This window comes from Temnothorax nylanderi, unplaced genomic scaffold, assembly GCF_030848795.1.
Source record: "Temnothorax nylanderi isolate EJ_2023f unplaced genomic scaffold, tnyl_v1.0 TNYL_tig1013_pilon, whole genome shotgun sequence".
NCBI lineage: Eukaryota > Metazoa > Arthropoda > Insecta > Hymenoptera > Formicidae > Temnothorax > Temnothorax nylanderi.
The window spans coordinates 1-10189 of record NW_027250075.1 but is presented as its reverse complement, the minus strand read 5'-3'; the positions used below and the strand labels follow the sequence as shown (position 1 = coordinate 10189).

Below are 10189 nucleotides of genomic sequence, written 5' to 3'. Positions count from 1 at the left end.
GAAAAAACCGTGGGTGACGCGCACCCTCTCCCTAACATTGTAGAAATATTAGATCAATTAGGAAGCGCAAAATATTTCAGCGTTTTCGATAGGGTTCCATCAAATACGTATAGACGAATCCGACGCGTATAAAACGGCATTTTCCACGCCGTACGGCCACTACGAATTCAAGCGCATGCCATTTGGGCTAAAGAACGCGCCATCGACCTTTCAAAGGTTAATGAACTAAGTACTGAAGGGACTCCAAGGCGTGGAATTGTTTGTATACTTAGATGATATTATCATATACTCTAGCTCGCTGCAAGAGCATCTGATAAAATTCCATAAATTAGCGGAACGCCTTAGAGACGCGGGTTTGCGATTACAACCCGACAAATGTTAATTTCTTTGCAAGGAAGTCACTTACCTCAACCACGTAATCTCCGAAACAGGAGTAAAACCCGACCCGAAAAAGGTCGAGGCCGTCCGACACTTTCCTCGTCCCCGGAACGCGAAAAACATCAAGCAGTTCCTAGGTCTGGCGGGTTACTATCGCCGGTTTATTCCAAACTTCTCAAGATCGCGAAACCAATCACGAGTCTTCTAAAGAAAGACGTCGCGTTTACCTGGAGGGAGGAACACGAAACGGCATTCTCCCACTTGAGGGACCTATTGTGTTCCGACCCTATCCTGCAACACCCCGACTTCACGAAGCCCTTTGTTGTAACCACGGATGGCTCAGGTACCGCGATCGGGGGCATCTTAAGTCAGGGTCCTGTAGGTAAAGACTTACCGATCGCATATACATCGCGACTACTCAATGCCGCGGAACAGAATTACTCGACGATCGAAAAGAAACTGCTTGCTGTCGTTTACTGTGTAAAACATTTTAGGCCATATTTGTTTAATCGCAAGTTTCAGTTAATCACAGACCATAAACCCTTGATTTGGTTAAACTCGGTGAAAGATTCTTCGTCGCGCCTGGTCCGTTGGAGGCTGAAACTCCTGGAATACGAGTACGACTTTGCTTACAAAGCAGGAAAAATCAACGCGAACGCAGACGCTCTCTCTCGTAACCCCGTCCAAATTCTCCTTCTAACGAAAACCACGGAATCCTCCGACTCCGATGAGTCAATATTCTCCTCCAAACCACGCCCTAAACGGAAGCGGCATACCTCCCCCGACGCCAACAAACCAAGTACTTCGGCTCAGAACATGGAAGTCGCCCCCGCTGCAAACAAGGAAAAAGAAATTATTGAGGAAAATGCATCAGATAACGACGACAACTCAGACAGAGACGAAGAGCGCGAAGATTCCGACCCAGGGATAGCGCTGACTAGCGACGAAACGGACGACACCGACAGCACAACCTCCGAAGTCTTCGACAACCCGAATGAACCATTCGACCTCCATTCTACGAAGGCCCGGATGACAGAAATCAAGGACCACTTTCTAGCACGAAAGGATGTGACCGGACGGCACGAGTTAAGCCCGATTTCGGCGGATAATATCCCTATCGAACGGTCGCCACTCGGTTTGACCTTCAACTACCGAGAAGGTAAATTTGCACCAACGCCCTGTTTCTCGCCAAGACGCTAATGTTGTTCCTGAATTTCAGGCTGATGTCCTCACTGGATCACCGTTGCTGTATCCCGTCTCCAGATCCTCGCATAATTGCATACTGGATAAAGGTACGTCTCGATAACTTATACTAATTACGTGCTAACGTTCTTCTTTTGTTGCAGGCCCTGCCCAGGATGGATCGTCGTTGCTGCTGGTCGTCTCCGGATCCTCGCTTTACATCGCATACCAGATCGCCGCTGGACAACGAGGGATCATCGCCAAGGAACAAGGTAAGTAGAAGGTAAGTGCACTAATTGTATAATTAATCTTGAGACTTTGTTTAAGAATTCACTATTCTTTAATTTCCGATCGTTATTTCAGCTTTACAGATCGTTTCACATAAATAAAGGTGCTTCACAATGGAGTCGCCACACTTCGGTGTGAGTCGCGCTTTATTCACAATAAATTTCCGCAAACACTGTTTTCATTGATCGCCATGGATTAAATATCACTAATGACGATGTTCGTACAATATCTCGTAGTCGCGAGACCCAATGTCCACGATTGTAATATACTCGATACGCACTAAGTCGCCACCGCTCTATTTCGTTATCACGGATTGTTATTTCGATAAATATTATCTTTCACTATTGTTAAGTGAATGTTTAACGCGCGTTCACGCGGGAGTTCCCGATTGTATTGTATCACTGTATGTTAACTCGGTGTTATTCTCTAGCGCTATCCGTTGCTACGCGAGACACGTCCGTACTCTACCGTGGTACTCGAGAGACTGCCTCGAGTCCCCGCTCTCGCTCGGGCTCCCCACTTTGCCGGAAGGGCTCCCTACTACGTCGGACCATCCCCACTCTGGAGTTGTTTTCGTCGTTCGATATGACGTCACAACTTTCCCTTTGCGCGCAGCGCGTGATTATCACGCGTGTCCCCCGTGCCCCCTATACGGATGCTCCCGGGTGGAATTTTCTGCGTGCGGTACTACGTCGCAGACCTCTTCTCTCGATCCCGCTGCACCAGGTTTTCACCTTTGCCGTTTCTGCAGCGCCGTCGACGCCGACCTGTGCGCACCGCCTCCTAGATGGTCCCGATGCCGATTCCGGGTCGATTCCCTGCAGATGTCGTTCGGGTCAACTTTCGAGTGTCGGCCGTTGACGCCGACCTGTGCGCACCACCTTTTAGACGGCCCTGATGCCGATTCCGGGTCGACTTCCTGGTGAAGTAGCCCGGGGACACTTTTAAATGTCGGCCGTTGACGCCGACCTGTGCGCACCACCTTTTAGACGGCCCTGATGCCGATTCCGGGTCGACTTCCTGGAGAAGTAGCCCGGGGACACTTTTAAGTGTCGGCCGTTGACGCCGGCCTACGCGCACCTCCCCTGAGATGCCCCGGAACAGAATTCCGGGCCGACTTCCTGAGGAAGTCTTCCGGGCGTACCCTTGATGTCCGGATGTTAACGCCGACCCTATGGGTGTGTGTCCCAGGTCCTCGAGATTCGATCCCTAGGACTCGTTCCTGGAGATTGTTGTGGTCCGCCCTTTTGTCGCGCGGATACTTACGCTGACCTCCGCGCATCAAACAAAACGATAATATCGGCGTAGACCGGAAAACTAAATCAAATAAACCTTACGGTCAGCGGCGCTTACTGTCTAATAGTAATATATATAGCCATACGGGCTCGCGAGACTTATAAACTAACTTCTCGAAATCCTATGGTCGAGAACGACGAAAGAATGGAGTCAACAAAAAACTATGCGTGAGAGATTAAAAGACGAACGAAAATGGAATCCTCCCAGCGGTGACTCAGTCGCGTTGTCGCGCCTTGATGCTCGCCTCACTCTGTTTCCTCATCGCCGCTCGACGGACTCTGAAAGTCGTCGGACGGCTGATCGATCGGGCCAACCGGCGCCGGAACCCACACAATGGGTGGTTGTATGGCTATCTCCGGACTGCCGGCGGGCGGTTCGGAGTCGCCAGTCGAGGAACCCCCGGGCGTAGGTATCGCGGGTATGTCCCGCGGACGCGCATCTTCACGCCGGGGAGGTACGTCCGCGTCGCTCGCGGCGCTTGGTGGCTCCACCGTGCGCTCGATCACCACGCGCGGTGATCCCTGCTTGCGTACGATCGCCCTCAGTTGAGAGAGCGGTCGCAAGGACTACCTAGTGGTGTTTACCTCACAACGGGGAGGAACCATGTGACCCCGGCAGCCGGATGCTTGCGAAACAGGGAAGACTGCCGGCAATCGTGGACCCAACGCTCGGCAGAGCCCGGGTGCTAACACGGGGAAGACGGGAATCATCGCACTCTCAATTAAAACGTGCGTCTCGGAAGACACTCAGAGGAAATGGGTGAAGGAAGCCATCTCATCCCTACTCGTAGTGAGCACCGACCTAGAACTACCCACCGTCGCCATATGCAAAGGAGGCATAGATGGTATGGTGTTCCCGACAATCCGCCGAATATTAGGAGACACGTTCCGGGACAGCTCCACCCGAATCTTAATATGCAAAAACCATATTTCGATGCCATTGGACGCTGAGAAGCCCGACCAGGATAGTCATTTCATAAACGCACTGATGCGTAACATTGCCAAGAAATTCCGGATCACCCAATACAAAACAACGGCCTATAGGCCACAATCAAACGGTTCCGTGGAACGATCCCATCACGTATTATGGGAGTACCTAAAACAATTCTGCGAAAGAATACCTGAAATTTGCGACTTTCTCGTATAATACTAGCGTTCACGAGGGCACACTATACATACCGTACGAACTAATCTTCGGAAAAACTGCGCGCGCACCATCGAGCGACCCACCGCTGGGTCTTAGGTTCGAGACGAAACCAACGAAACTTATGTCGATTACTTGAAACAGTTGTTCGAGAAATTGCGTAGTACACAGGATAAGGCCCGCGAGAATCTTAACCGCGCTAAAGCGCGATCCAAAATCTATTACGACAAAAGAATGAACGCGCGCACCTTTAGAGTAGGAGACCGCGTATACCTTCTAAAGGAGCCCAGTAGAGGGAAATTGGACGACCAATACGTCGGCCCATACGAAGTACTGGAAGCATTAGAGAATAATAACGTAAAGATTAGACTAGGGAATAAAGATAAAATTGTACATATGGATAAGTTAAAGATAATTAGAAACTAAGAACCCTCCCCCCACAGCGCATAGAACCTAAGAACTCTGCCCCTACCATGTATCTGTCCCCCACCCCACGTAGCCATAAAACTAACCATAAAACCTAGTATATAAGCACAACCCGACGACCGCCGGCAGCAGTACAGCCTGAACCACTACACAGTCATGGAGCCCCTCGCTGTATGGATCACCATCATGACCATAATCGGTACCCCAGGACATGGCTTACTGGGTTTCGACTGCAGAGGCGAAGGATTGAACGTGACGACTCTGTTACTTACCGACATCGGAGACTGCGAACTGGAGGACCTGGAACCAGTCACCGAGAAAACGTACTTGCAACTCTTGCAACTGAGCGAGTTCGACCATACTATTGGAATACAGTGTAAAATAGAAGTCGATCGAGACCTAAAGCACTGTGGATGGTCCTCGTACAACTCGGCCGTGCAGGGCGGGAAATATGAATATATACACGAGATATCTGGCGACGCCTGCCGCAAAATGCAAGACAGCGGAACCATTTACCTGGGCGGAGCCAGCGGAATCATAGCCGGCATCAAGGTAAACGCCACCACCACACGAGCGATCACTATGGCCGGATCTTTGACCATGGACGGAGACTGCGAGGGAGCGCAATGCAGTGACCCCCTGGGCACTTGGAGTAATGTTTTTGTGCAAGCAACGGTGAAGATAACCACGCGCCGGATGGAGCTGCCTGTGAAACACTCAACGAACGAGGTAATCCTTCCCTCTGGCACCCGCTGTCCAGCCATGGAAGGCGAGTGCTACGACGCAGATGGAACAATGACCTTCTGGAAGACACTCCCGACCGACACCTGCCAATTCAATAAGTACGACGTACTTTACGAGGAGAAAGCCCACCGTGTTTCACCGAAACCAGGCCAGAAGGAAACTCCGGTTATCTATATCCTGACAACAAGGGACATCACCTTCGCCCTGGCCAAAACCACAGAGACGAGCCTCTGCGGATATAAGATAATCCAAACAGAACACCCGAAACTGTTCATCCTCGAGACCAAGCCAGGACGAACATTCAAAATACAAACCGGAATATCGATCGACAATCTCGATATCTTCTCATACGTAAACAGCAAATTCATTTACGTCGAGAAACACATGAGGACGCAATTAACACAAATGTACCGAGATATAATGAGCCAGAAATGCGATCTGGAGAAACAAATACTGGAGAACGCCCTATCCCTCGCCAGCATCGCCCCTGACAAAATGGCATATCGGATCATGAAGTCACCGGAATACACTGCAATCACCGCCGGGGAAGTCATATACATAGTGAAGTGTGTGCCGGTCACGTGCAGAGTAAGACAGACAGAAAACTGTTATAGTGAATTGCCCGTCTCAACACAACAACGCGTTACACTTCCTACTCCCGAAATCCCGCGTACTGACTAAAAGTGGCACGATTAGGGATTGCAACGAACTTTTACCCACCATGTATAGAATAGACGAAGCATGGTTCAAGCTAACGCCACGCCCAGTTGAAGCGTTACCCCACCCACGATCCAGCCTCTAAGTAAACCACAATGGAAATATGTGAATCCAACCAACCTCGCCACGAGCGGCATATATTCCACGCAAGATCTCGACCGCCTCCGCAACCACATAATGTTCCCCATCGAGAAGCCAGCGATGATAAACACACTGGTGCAAGGAGCAATGGTCCCTCGCGGAACTGTCTCACTATACAACTTGATGGATGAGGAATCACTGGAGAAAATCGCGGAAAACACCGGACAACGATTGTGGAATGGGTTTGTCACATTCGGTTCAGCAAGTGCCGGAGTATTGGCCATCATCCTTTTATTCCGACTAGCCAAGCTGATAATCGACTCAATCATCAGAGGCTATGCGCTTCATTCCGTTTACGGTTGGAGCATACATCTCCTGGAGCAGTGTGGAGCTCCATCACCCACCTACTCCTGCACCTCAGCAGCAGGAAGCCCACCCCCGAAAACATCGACCCAGAGGCACCACCTCTCGAGATAACCACACTCGTCACCGCAAAAGGAGAACCCAGCACGAGCAATAGCAGCATCAAGGAAATAGACCTACGGCGAGCTTAGGAAGTACTTACACGATAGTAAGTAATCAATAAGAAGTAAATGTAGCCTTAGATTAATAAGATGATAACCGCACCCTTGTAGCCTTTAGATATATGTATACTTGTAAACTCCCACCTATTATGGATTAAAAGATAAGGATATCCTTGGATAGACACAGCAAAATGTTGGAACAATGTCCAACATTTTGAAATAAGGGGGGAGGTGTTACGTCCACCCCCACCACACTCTCGGGAAAATTTAAAAAACATAAATAAATGCTAAGATAAGTTAAAACAGTAGAAGTTACCATAAGTAAGACCACTTACCGACAGTAGAAGTTACCATAAGTAAGACCACTTACCGACAGTAGAAGTAAGACCCCTCTCTCGTGGTGTACCACCTTGGCGTGGTGAGAGGGCTCCTTGTACCAGTGAGCCACTGGGGCAGTACCTTCGGTTTTACCGTTGGGAGGGCCCGGTGGGGAGGTACAGGGTCTAAGAGTACACCGTACCTCTCCTCCCAGTCCGCTGGGAGTGAGGGGTACAACCGGGTCCGCCGGCCTAGAGGAAGGAAAACCTCGATAAAAAACCACGGGGTTTGGGGGCCCCTTTTCGGCCATTGCACGTCGGTGCTCCGGCAGGTTCGAGGAGGGGACAGGTACCCTTGGGGAGAGAGATAAAGCCGGGATCCTTCGCTCTTCCCCGGGGCTGATCGCGGGTGCCGGATCTCTCGGGCAATGGCCCGGTCCGATACTCGTTCGGCCTTGGGGATTGGCGGGGGTTCTCCCGGTCCTAGGTCACCCCATCCCGGGGTTGGGCCACCCACCCATTGCACGCCGGTGCTCCGGCAGGGGGGGGTCCCTTGCGGGGGGGTAGAGTCGGCCGCGGTTCTTATGGTTGGGGGGTCAAAAGCCCGCACTCCGTCCTTGACGGAGGCGCTGCGACTGGGGGCAACCCCGGTCGTATGCGCTGCGGGCCTAGATCGCCCTTCCTTAGGGCTGCGAAGCTTCCCTTCCTCCTAGAGGGAGGGAAGAACCGCCTTTCAGTTGGCTCAGTACGTGGTTCTGGGCAGGTTGGAGGGTAGGCCCGTGCTGGAGGCTTGCACACTAGAGACGTGGTCCCACGGTGCCTTCAGCACGAGGGTCGTCCCGGGCCGCTCGAACGTATTCGAGGCCGGGGCCGGGGCGACCCTGGGTGGGAGACCCGTCGGGCCGCTCGGACGTATTCCGAGGTCGGGGCAGGCGGGTCTGGCTTCCGGACGCAAAGGCCGGAAGCGCGAGTGAAGGCTCGCTGACGGATGACTGCGACATCTGAGGGGACCCTGTGCCCGGCCTGTCGCGAGCGGCGGGCGGGGGTGGGGGCCGGGATCGAGCTGGTTCTCGGCCGATCCGCCCCCGTTGGCTTAGCGCGCGGGAGGGGTATGGTGGGGGCTCCCCCTACCCCAAGTCCGCCAGCGTGCGATATGGGGCGTCGGTGCGGAGGATTGGCCTCGGCCGACGAACCCGGTTACTTCGCCGGCTCCTCCGGCGGGAAGGGCGGTGGAAGGGTTGCAGCCTCCTACGCCCGGAACGCCGGGGGAGCTCCTCCCGTTGTGGCGACGCCCCCCACGGTGCCCTCGTTGTCGGAGGCAGGACCCCTGAAAGCCCGCGGTGGCGTTAGCCCCTTGATGGGCTGCGCCGCGGGGGAGTAAGGGACAGGGACCCGTCCCGATGCATATTCCGGGACACGGGTGTAGTCTGCTCCCCGGGGGAACTCGGGGCCTGGCCGGCCCCTCTGGGACCGGTCGGTGAGGGCATGCCTAGCAGACAGAGCCGTGGGGGGTAAGGGAGGAGATATATCAATGCAGCCTTTCTCTCTTTTAAACACGATCAAGACAAGGACAGAGAGTCGGGATCGAGGATCCTTGGCCGACTCTCTGCGAGAGCGCGGGGGAGATTCCCAGATCCCGAGAGGGTCTGGAAATACCCGGACCAACGTTAGGTTGTGACCGGACGGCACGAGTTAAGCCCGATTCCGGCGGATAATATCCCTATCGAACGGTCGCCACTCGGTTTAACCTCAGACTACCGAGAAGGTCAATTCGCACCAACGCCCTGTTTCTCGCCAAGACGCTAATGTTGTTCCTGAGTTTCAGGCTGATGTCCTTGCCGGATCACCGTTGCTGTATCCCGTCTCCAGATCCTCGCATACTCGCATACTGGATAAAGGTACGTCTCGATAACTTATACTAATTATGTGCTAATATTCTTCTTTTGTTGCAGGCCCTGCCCAGGATGGATCGTCGTTGCTGCTGGTCGTCTCCGGATCCTCGCTTTACATCGCATACCAGATCGCCGCTGGACAACGAGGGATCATCGCCAAGGAACAAGGTACGTAGAAGGTGAGTGCACTAATTGTATAATTAATCTTGAGACTTTGTTTAAGAATTCACTATTCTTTAATCTCAGATCGTTATTTCAGCTTTACAGATCGTTTCACAATTAATAAAGGTGCGTCACAATGGAGTCGCCACACTTCGGTGTGAGTCGCGCTTTATTTGTAATAAATCTCCGCAAACGCCGATTTTATTGATCACAATGGATGAAATATCACTAATGACGATGTTCGTACGATATCTCGTAGTCGCGAGACCAATGTCCACGATTGTAATACACTCGACACGCACTAAGTCGCCACCGTTCTATTTCACTATCACGGATTTTTATTCGATAACTAATTATCTCTCACTATCGTAAGTGAGTGTTAACGCGCGTTCACGCGGGAGTTCCCGATTGTAATGTATTGCTGTAGGCTATCTCTGTGTTATTCTCCAGCGCTATCCGTTGCTACGCGAGACACGTCCGTACTCTACCGCGATACTCGAGAGACTGCCTCGAGTCCCCGCTCTCGCTCGGGCTCCCACCATGCCGGAAGGCTCCCTACCATGTCGGATCATCCCTACTCTTAGGTTGTTTACGCCGTTCGTCGTGACGTCACGACTTTCTCTTTGCGCGCCCATCACGCCGCGCGTGATTATCACGCGTGTCCCCCGTGACCCTTTACGGATGCTCCCGGGTGGAATTTTCCGCGTGCGGTACTACGTCGCAGACCTCTTCTCTCGGTACCGCTGCACCAGGTTTTCACCTTTGCCGTTTCTGCAGCGCCCGTCGACGCCGACCTGTGCGCACCGCCTCCTGGATGTCCCTGATGCCGATTCCGGGTCGATTCCTGTAGATGACGTTCGAGTCGACTTTCGGGTGTCGGCCGTTGACGCCGACCTGTGCGCACCACCTTTGGATGGCCCTGATACCGTTTCCGGGTCGACTTTCTGGAGGAAGTCGCCCGGGGATGCTTTTACGCGTCGGCCGTTTACGCCGACTTACGCGCACCTTCCTGAGATGCCCCGGAACTGATTTCCGGGCC

General features: G+C 52.7%; 1 pseudogene; it reads left to right on the top strand.

Annotated features, from left to right (window-relative positions):
* Nucleotides 1-4869: 4869 nt before the first annotated feature.
* On the top strand, nucleotides 4870-6809 carry LOC139786347 (uncharacterized; annotated as a pseudogene).
* Nucleotides 6810-10189: the final 3380 nt, after the last annotated feature.